We start from the raw sequence: 10,035 nt of genomic DNA, 5'->3' as shown, positions 1-10,035 counted from the left end.
AAAAAGATCACTAAAGAATAATCTTATTCATCTGGTATTCATCTTCCGGGTGTAAAAATATACTGGGGGGCTGGAAGAATTTAACTTTTTCATGTGATTCCACGGCAGGCCCTGCGTGAGCTGCACCAGGCTGGGTGTTACCAAGACCCAAGTCACGGTCAGGGTGTGTGCTTGCGTCACCTCAGCCCTGCAGAAAGACCAGCTCCAGGATGACCCCTGAGCAGGTGGGAGGCCTCGGGGCTCTGCTCAAGGCTTGGAGTCAAAAAGCTGAGTGGAGAGGCTGGGGATTTAGCTTAGCGGCATAAGCATCTGCCTGGCAAGCACAAGGTGGTAAGTTCAATGCCCGGTATGGAAATAATAAGAATAATAATAAAGTTGAATGGAGAACTTGGCGCTCTGCTCTGGATCAGAACACAGTTGTCCCTGTCACCTTGGGGTCCCTCTCAACACCTCTGCTGACAGCACCGCACCTGGGGGTGCTGTGGGGCTACCACAATGCCAGCACTCACCCTTCCATCCTTCCTTCCTTCCTTCCTTAAGCCCTGGGGCGCCTTTGCATCCAGACCCTCACACTTCAGGGCCATCATCCACCTTTAGTCTTCACTACCAAAAGGCAGAGGCTCCCAAGGGGCTCTCGGGCAGGCAGTGCAACAGACAAAGGAAAGATTCACATCCCTGCAGGAGGCTGCAGGACAGGGACAGATGTCCTCACACTACATGGACCAGGACACAGCTTAACACTACGGTTATTTCCAGAGAAATGTTTCCATCTAGTATTTCTGGGCCACCATTGGCCCCAAGTCACAGACAACATGGAGACCAAAACTACAGACAAGGAGAGAAGGCCAGGCCTGAAGGTGGGCTCGCAGTGAGGGCCGGAGCAGTCAGACAAGAGAAGGAAGAAAAGGGGCAAATGGCAGAGGACAGCGGGAAGGGAACCTTATTTGACGAAAGGGATCCTGTGCTGAGACGCGCAGCCCTGCCCTGGGAGCCCTCGGCTGGCTCGGCCAGGTGAGCGTCCTCCCCAGCAGGTGCGGCTGGCCCTGGTTTCTGGACACAGGGTAGGGTGTGGGCACCCGGTGCTGGGCTCAGAACTGCATAGGAGCTCCACAAAGACCCCAAGTCCTAAAAGAGCTCAGGGGAACCTGGGAACCCTTGACTGTGTGACTGGAAGGAATCTCCAGGAACAAGAGCGGCTCACACATCCCAGGCAGAGTCTTCTGAGAAGAAATCCACCAGGAGCCTCCACGGCCCAGGACACTTCTGCCTTCCTGCTGAGCTGCTCCGCACATGGAGGCGCGGGCTGTGAGAGTCCTTGGAGGACTGTATTCAAATCCGCACTGCCAGGGCTTCGTCCCGCCTCCTCCATGTGCTGGTGCTCACTCGCAAAGGGTGAGCACCCAGCCCAGGCTGCAGCCTTTCCTAATGTGGGAGGACCCACCTCGGGGGAGCAGCCCAGGACTCGGGCTGAGGACCCGGGCAAGGGCGCCTGCAGCTGACCCAAGCACAGCGTGGACGCCAAGGTCACCATCTGTGACAAGCAAGATGAGAAACTGCATGCATCCTTCCTTATTGTTTTCTAATCTGCTTGACCAAAATCCCTCAGAAATGCAGAAAAAAAAAATCTTTCCAGCGGGATGAAAGTCTATGCTTTTTTTGTGTGAGAACTACCCAGAGTCATGCAAGGAAAAGAAGTGAAATATTGAAATGGCCTGTGGTGACCTTAGTCGAAGAGACTGCTGTCAGAGTGGCATGCTACCTGTTTTAAAAACTGGCAAAGATGAGATGAGTAGAGACAGGATGGAGCAGTGAAGTCATCGGCGGTCAGGTTGCAGGAAATTCATTAGTGGAGTCATTCAGCTTTTTAATTATGAATGGGATCTAAAGTCCCCAAGTGGACTGCTGGCTTCCGGAGAAGCCCGTGGCTCTGGGCTGAAAGTGTCAGGGTCCTTCCAGGGACTTCTGCACAGACCTGCACGCATGACCCACCCACCCCACCACCCACCACCCACCACCACCCACCCCCCTGCAGGGACCTGGGCTCCCTCTTCAGGTTTTGTCTGCTCCTGTTCAATTCCTTCATGGTGCTCCCCCTCCGTGGTGCATGATGGTCCTGCCAGGACTGTTCCAGAGGGTGAATGCTCGGTTGTGAAATGTGCTGTCATTGCTGTCCTGAGGACTAGAGAGGGTAGAGAGCTTCCAGGCTCTCTAATAACCTGGGGAGCAAGGGGACAGTCCTCCTTTAGCAAAAGAAAAGGGACCAAGAGATGGAAGGGGGAAAAGCAAGTCAGGGCAGGGAAGGCCAGGCAGGTAACAAGAATTAAAATGTGTTATGTATGCACACCAGCTCCCCACCATGAATATAATCATCATGTACTTCAAACATGGACTCATTAAAAAAATGAAAAAGGGGGGGGGATTTGGTAGAGTCCAGCTCTCCAAGGAAGACAAGTCCTATAGAGAATGTGGCTGCCCTGTTCTTAGAACCAAAGGCCTTGATACTCAAGCCTGTAATTTTTTAATGTAAGTAAAGCTTTATTAGAAATACATATGCAAATAAGGCAGAGTGGTGCATGCCTGTAAACCCAGCACTTGGGAGGCCGAGGCAGGAGGATCACTGTGAGGTCAAGGTAGCCTGGGCTACCTAATGAGTTCAAAGCTAGCCTAAAGTACATGGTGAGACTCTGTCTCAAGGAAAGGAAGGAAGGAAGGAAGGAAGGAAGGAAGGAAGGAAGGAAGGAAGGAAGAAAGAAAGAAAGAGAAAGAGGAAGAAAGGAAGGAAGAGAGGGAGGGAGGGAGGGAGGGAGGGAGGGAGGGCTCTGTGATCCCTAGAACAACCCTGGTGCCTGTCCCCTGTACGTAAAACCAGAATTCCCCCAAATGACAAAATCCTACCACCACACCAGGCTTTTCTGTATAAAAACAGCTGTTCTTCTTCCCGGTGCACTATTGTAATGGTGCGTTCCTTATAACGAAGCAATGCTTTAAACTGTATGTTTTTTTTTTTTTTTTTTTTTTTGGTCTTTTTCGTTTTTATCGGTACCAGGGATCGAACTCACGACTGCCATCTTGCAAGGCCGGCGCTTATGCCTCTGAGCTAAATCCCTAGCCCCTGTTTCATTTTTTTAAAAAGCAACAACACTAACAAAGAGATATTAAATGAATCTGTCCTTACACGGAACGATACACTCTCAGGAATTTTACATCTGCCTAAGAACGTGAATAAAAGAGCAGAAGGAAAATGAAGCAAGTGTCCTAGCCTTTTCTCAGACTCAGTATTTATTGCTGACACTCCTAACTGCGGGCTCCACCTAGCGGAGAGGTGGGGCAGTGAGAAGTTTCCTGTCCAGTGGGTCCATGAAGACCGATGCGTTTTTTATTTTTACACCTTGCTATGGTTTCTATCCAGAGGTCCCCGGAGAGCCTCTGGTACTCACACGCGTAGGTAGGAAGGGGGCGGAGGATGGATTCTTAGAGCTGACTTAGGGGGCGTGGTCTGGGGGAGGTGACGTCATGGGGCGGGGCTTTTCCGGGTCTCCCCCACCCCTCAGCCCCTCCCTCTGTCTCTGTTCCGGGCCCTCCGGAGGTAAGCACTCTCCTCCTCCAGGCCCTCCCACCATGTCTTCCTGCCTTGGAGCAGCCAATCAGGGACCAAAACTGAGCCAAAGTCAACCTCCCCTCGCCAAGCATGGTGGCACCTGCCTATAAACTCAGCACTCAGGAGGCAGAGGCAGGTGGATGGTCATGAGTTTGAGGCCAGCCTGGGCTACATAGTGAGTTCAAAGCCAGGCTAAACAAAACAGCGAGACCTTGTCCCAAAAAATAAACAGATAAAAATTTTAAAAATAAATTTAAAAAAATAAACAGATAAACTTCTCCTGCGTGGTCTTGAGGTCAGATACTGTGTTCCAGATGAGGGAAAGCAAGAAAGGAATGTAAAACACTCTTAATGAAAGGGAGACTAAAGGAGTGCGAACCAACAAAGGCAAAATCCCAAGACACGCTCGAGAGGCTTTGAGCTGGAAAATGCTCAGGACCGGAAAGGGAAGGGATCTGAGTTTGAAGCCAGCTTATTACCTCCTTAGTCTAGGTCTCAGTTTTCAGTCTTACAAAACGCATCCACGGGACCAAAGAGGAGCCGGTTGTGGTAATGCAGGGTGGTAATCTCAGCACTCTGGAGGCTAAGGCCGGAAGACTGCTGAGCATTTCAGGCCAACCTGGGCTTCACAGTAAGTTGAAGGCCACCCTGGACTACAGGGTGAGACCCTATCTTAAAGGAGAAAAAAAAAAAGACAAAAAGAAAAGAAAGAGGCAAAGAAACAAAAAAGAAGAAAGGAAAAAATTAAGCTCCTTGATTTTCCAGCATGCCTTGCAAGGGGACCGCGGTGGTGTGTAAGGGTCTTCACAAGTCAGTGCACATAAATTGAGTCTCTATGGAGAGCTGACCACCATTAGTTCCTTTGATCATGCTTGAAAACTCTTTAAGAAAAGGTGGAAACATAAAACATCATCCCCCACTCCCCATCTAGGATTTACCAGTGTAACATATATCAGGAAAAACAGCCCAAAGGAAAGGATAATTCAACACTTACCATGAATTAACATCCAAGCTCTCTCACTGTTCCAGTGAGACTGATAAAAAGTAAGTAAAAATGCTTTTCAGGATTTTTTTTCTTTCTGCTACAATTCAGAAGTGGTAATAAAATCACAAGCAGGTGTCCACTGTTCCGAGCAATCCCTAGGCATGGAATGCTTCCCATGTCATGGAATTAAATCATGGCGCCAACTTTCAAAGTGTTGGTGTAATATGATGTATTCTCAGTGAAGACCTTCAAGAAATAAATATCCCAAGCCTTCTAGCCACAGTTGACCTATCGATCAAGGAGGAGAGGGCGTTCTAAAGGGCAAAGCATTTTTAAAAATTAACACTACCCAGATGCACCTTAATGCTTTCAAGAAACGTCTTGGGCAGATGGAACATCAATCTGAAGAACCAGAGGAAAAAAACCTGCTCATGACAAGAAAAATGAAAGGTGATGTCTGGAAAGCACAGCACACCTTACTACACCATGGTCCTGCCCCCCAAAAGAGAGGGAGAGAAAAGGGAAGGGGAGGAGGAGGACAGAGTCCCTGTGGTCCTGACTTCCCAGTGTCCTTGACCCTGGGGTGGCAGGGGAAAGCCAAGGCCACGGTCTTCTATAGCAGTCGCCCCCTCTGGAGACACCCAGGACACCTGCCATGGCTGATATTCACCCAGCACAGTCAAGTTCCTCGTGTTAGGGACGAAGCCAGGCTGCCTGGGGTGCACACCTGATTATCTCAGCACTCCAGGGGACTGAGGCAGGAGGATTCCAAGTTCAAGTCCAGCCCAGGGAACTTGGTGAGGTTGCAAAATTCTGTCTCAGAATAAAAAAGGGTTGATGATGTAACTTAGTGCAAGGGCCCTGCGTTCAATCCACAGTGCCACAATAGACAAATAAAAACAGGCTGCCTCCTGCTGCTTCCCCTGCCTGCCTTCTGCTGAACCTGTAGCTATTCTGTGTTGCACACATGAGTGACCGAGGGGCCCCATCTGCCCACCTTAGACACCCCCACACCAGTTCCACCCCTGATGCCTGACCCACAGGCCCCCTAACAGGCACTGACGTGGGCCTGAGTTTCCAAACACCCATGCACACCTTCAGGCTGGCAAACGCAGGGAACACGTGTCCTGTTCTGGCTCAGAGCTCTCTGTGACAGCCCCCACACAAATGGTCCTGGTGCCGCCCTGCCCTGCGGGGTGCTCGTGCTGGGTGCTGTGGCATTGCCGAGGCCCTGAGGACCCAACGTACACATCACACTGCTTCCCGAACTGCAGGGGGGTTCTGCAGTGTCAGTGGGGAGACCCCCAAGGTCTGCAGATAGGATAGGACAAAACCATCCGGTTTCTCCAGAGCCTGAATTCACTTTCTGTAATTAAGTGTTTCACTCAAAAATCCTATGAGGTGTGATGGGGAAGTAGGATGAATGTTGAACATTTTTTAAATTTTGTGCTGTAAAAGACACTGCCACGAATCCCCCTCGGAATCCCTCCCCTCAATTTGCAAACACTCATCCCATCGTCCTTGCCACTTTGGGCAGTAGCTCTGGAGTCCTGTCTCCTGAGGGTTTTTAGCTGAGCTGTCCTGGCTACCCCGACGCCTGAATGGATTCAAAACATTTCCTTTTCTTGGTCATTCTGACTTTGAGGAAGAGTCAGAAGTCACACGTACCAGATCCTGTGAATAAGGTGTTTACTATCACATTTTTATGCACTACATTTCTGTTTTTTATCACACTTCATAAAGACAGGAAAGAGGACTCCAGAGCTGCTGCAGAAAGGGGCAAAAATGACAGAATATGGGGGGGGGATGAAAGGAATTCATGGCAAAGTTTCTTTTACTGTAATACATTTTATAGCTGGGGTTTAGCTCAGCAGCATAAACACCTGCCTGGCAAGTGCAAGATCCTGAGTCCCATCCTCGGTACAAAAAAATACATTTTATTTGCATTACGCTCACACTTCATGATATTTTCCTCCCCACAAATCCGCTTGCCCCCAGTGTGCCGTCTCCCCCTCACGCAGAGGATGCACAGGCTTATTGGGCACCTGCCAGGTGGCGCTGCAGCTGGGAAGTGGCCTTGCCCGTGTCCGTCCAGGCTGGCTGTGCAGGCTGGGCAGCACAGCCAGAGCTCTCGTCCCAGGGAGCCTCATCTATCTTTCCTCTCCCTAAAAGCCTGCGTGACTTGCCCACAGTGTTTTCTCTGCCTGCTGCGAGCACTTGCTGTGCAGAAAGCCCGCTGAAGTCTCGCCTCTGTGCCCTGGAGTCCAACCGCCATGGACATGATCAAAGAAGCAGAGCTTCCCCCTTGTGACCCTCAGCATGGTGCAGGCAGCCAGAGGATGCATCCTGACGGGTGAGCGAGCTCCTCTCTGCACCAGTCAGCCAGGAACCTGAGCCATCTCAGCCTCCACAGCCAGCGGGGCTCTGCCAACTCTGCTCTGCACACAGACAGCAGAGATAAAATGCACCCCTGCGGCCCTGAGCAAGTTCTTTGCTCCTGCTTCCTTCAGCGGTGAGCATAATGCAGGGGGCAGCCTGGCCATTCTCTGTTTTCATTAAATGATCCTGAGAAAGAAAGCAGAGGTGGACAGAAACCTTCCTTTCATAATCCTGCAAATGATACTAGAGAAGTAACTGCTTGGGGTGGTATTTACACATCGTCCTGTGCTTAAGAAATACCTGGAAAAACTGCAGGCATTTCTGAGATTCCCCAAGGCTTCTGTACATGATGCTCCACGTTGGAGCTCTTCGACAGGTCACACATGGGCACGTGGTCCCCAGTACCTTCAGATGTGACCCAGCTTGTTTATATTCTGCTCCTTTGGTTGTAGTAACAGAGCCTGCATCTCTTTGAGAGCCATTTTTAATGTTTCCCAGCAGAGGGAGGTCAGCGATGTCTCTTTTTGTGTGATATTCCTCCAGCACACCACCAGGAGCCCCGGTGCCTGAGGTTCTGTGCTCACCACTTAGGATTCTCTGCTGGGAGACACAGGACACACTTCATAAGCATCTAGGTTGCCATGGGAACAAAGCCTTTTCTTTGCCTCTCGTTTTCCTTCCCATTAAAATCTTACAAGAAGGCCGAGGGACACCTGAGAATGTAGGTCTTACCTTTTGCCTCTGGGATCCGCTCATGTCGAATGCTATAAAAGGCTGGTGGCCGTGTCTTGCTTGAATTTTAGGGTTAGGCTGGGCCACAGCTGATCTGTCAGCAACAGAGGTTTGCTTCCGGAACCCACTATGCAACCGCTATTTCTGAGTTTGTTGGCTGAAAACTGCTGCCCAACATCTCCCTGTGTGAGTGTGAGATGAGCTGGGGTGTGCACATGCATGTACCCCTCGGTAATGAAAAATGAGAGTCACATCCTCCCAGGAAGCATTTTGACAGAACTTTGCCCTAAAAATGAACCAGGCTATTTTTTTTTTTTAATGGTTGCTCTGTAGAACAATCATTCATACAGAAGTGATCTAACAGCTATGCACATAAGGAAAAACGAAGACAATAAAAGCCCATCTCTAGGCCAGGGCGCTGTCCACCTGTCCTCATGCCCACTCTCCCCCTCTCCCTCCGGGCGTCATCCCTTCCTTGGCTGTTCACTGGGGCCACCTCTGCCCCCCTGCACACAGCCATCTGCCACTAGTGTCTGACCTGTGATCCCTCCAGAGCCACTTAGAAAAGAATGGGGACGACCATCCTGCAGCTGTGAGCCACCAAAACGTCAGTGCAAGACACCCTCGTGGTGGGGACAGATGGTTTTTGTGCATCCTTTTCAAACCTTTCTGTTTTTAGGGTACAGGGGCCCAGCCATTACGTTTTCACAGACACCCACACTTGGGTGTCACCAGGATTCAGGGCTCAGGGAAACCAAGTTCCTACTGTTCCCTGACCTTCTGCAGCGGTTGGAAAAGTCAAGTCAAATGCGTCTGTCAAGAAGCTGAAGAATGTTTTCTATGCTGAACGCCGGGATGAAACGGGCAGGGTTACAGCTCATCATGTTGAACCAACAGAGAAAAACGCATTGAAAAGACGTAAAACAACATAAATTATTGCCGCAGCTTGCAAGCAATAAGCAATTTATTTTCCACCTCACGCCATACTGGAACCAGGAGCAGAACGTGTTATTATTTTATTATTTATAATGACTGGGACTTAGCCCTAGGAGACTTGGCGGAGATCTCTGGGTTGCAGGCCATTTGTTGTGTGCTTTGATCATTAATCTTTCCTCCAGCCAAACACTGCAGCGACAGAGAGGCGGTGCCCAGGCTCGCAGCTGTTCCAAGCCGGGAGACTCACTGCCAGGTGTGGGGTGCATGAGTGGATGTGGATGCACCACACCGGCAGCGCAGCTCTGCCAGGGACCTCGGGAGCTGTCTGGTCCCACTGCTTGTGTCCCAGATGGCCAGGGGACAGCACAACAAAGCGGGCAGGGGCGGCTCTGCAGTGAGGACAGGAGCTGCCGTTCTGACCCCCACCTCCTCCTCATGCATGACTCTGGGACTGTTACACAAACACCTGCTCTGCTTTTTCACCAGCAAAGCCCTGAGGCCCACCCTTCTCCGCGTCTCAGACCCCCACCGTCCACCACCCCACAGACCTATCCCTCTGCTGGGACCCCATAGTGGGTGTCACCCACAACCCAAGTGCTCAGCTCAGAGGGCCACCAGCCCACGATGACACCCACAGGGGGCTGCTAAGATGGGACACCCGGTCACACTGACCCGAGATGTGTGGAAATGTGAAACACACCAGGCTGGGAGCTCACATGCAAAATACTAAAAGAAACGTCCAACGTATCACCTCTGCGGCTGTGGTCATCGGGCAGCTCCGGGCCTTGGGCAGCCTTTGCACTTTCTTTTTTTATTGAAAGCCAGGATCTAAATCATTAAGTTGCCCAAGTTGGACTGAAACTTGTGATTCTCCTCCTCCCTCAGCCTCTGCCACCACACACTAGGCTCATCTGTATTTTTACACAGATTACACTTGGGCGTTTACGATTAATGAAAATAAATCACCAAAATTGGTTGCTTCTGTTTGGTTCTATTTGAGTTAATGTGGCCTTGTCTTCCTTCCCATCGCAGGTTACTCTGCGGTGACGTCTGCGCTTTGAAAACCCATTCTGTGAATTAAAGCGCCCTGCCACTTATTAAACACTGCTTCAAGTTTTCTAAGTTTTGGTCACATTTCACTCAAAACTAGGGTAAGCTTTGGCCAAATTGTTCAACGAGAAACTTCTGATGTCAACTTCTGACATCTGGGCTCCTGCAGTTACTGGACAGAAAGTTTGAACAGAAGGGTTGGTTGAAACTGGCTTTCCGAAGCAAAGGAAGTATTCAGTACACTAAGTGATCTGAGCTCGTGTGGATTGGGACCTTTTGCAATTTTGCCCAGAAATACCTCAATTTACGAGAAGAAATTTTTGAGCGAGTACCTATTTTTAATGGGGTGAATTCA

The sequence above is a fragment of the Cavia porcellus genome, unplaced genomic scaffold (genome assembly GCF_034190915.1).
Source record: "Cavia porcellus strain 051 isolate PalLab524CR breed Dunkin Hartley unplaced genomic scaffold, mCavPor4.1 scaffold_8, whole genome shotgun sequence".
Classification (NCBI taxonomy): Eukaryota; Metazoa; Chordata; class Mammalia; order Rodentia; family Caviidae; genus Cavia; species Cavia porcellus.
Note: the sequence above shows the minus strand (reverse complement) of the source record.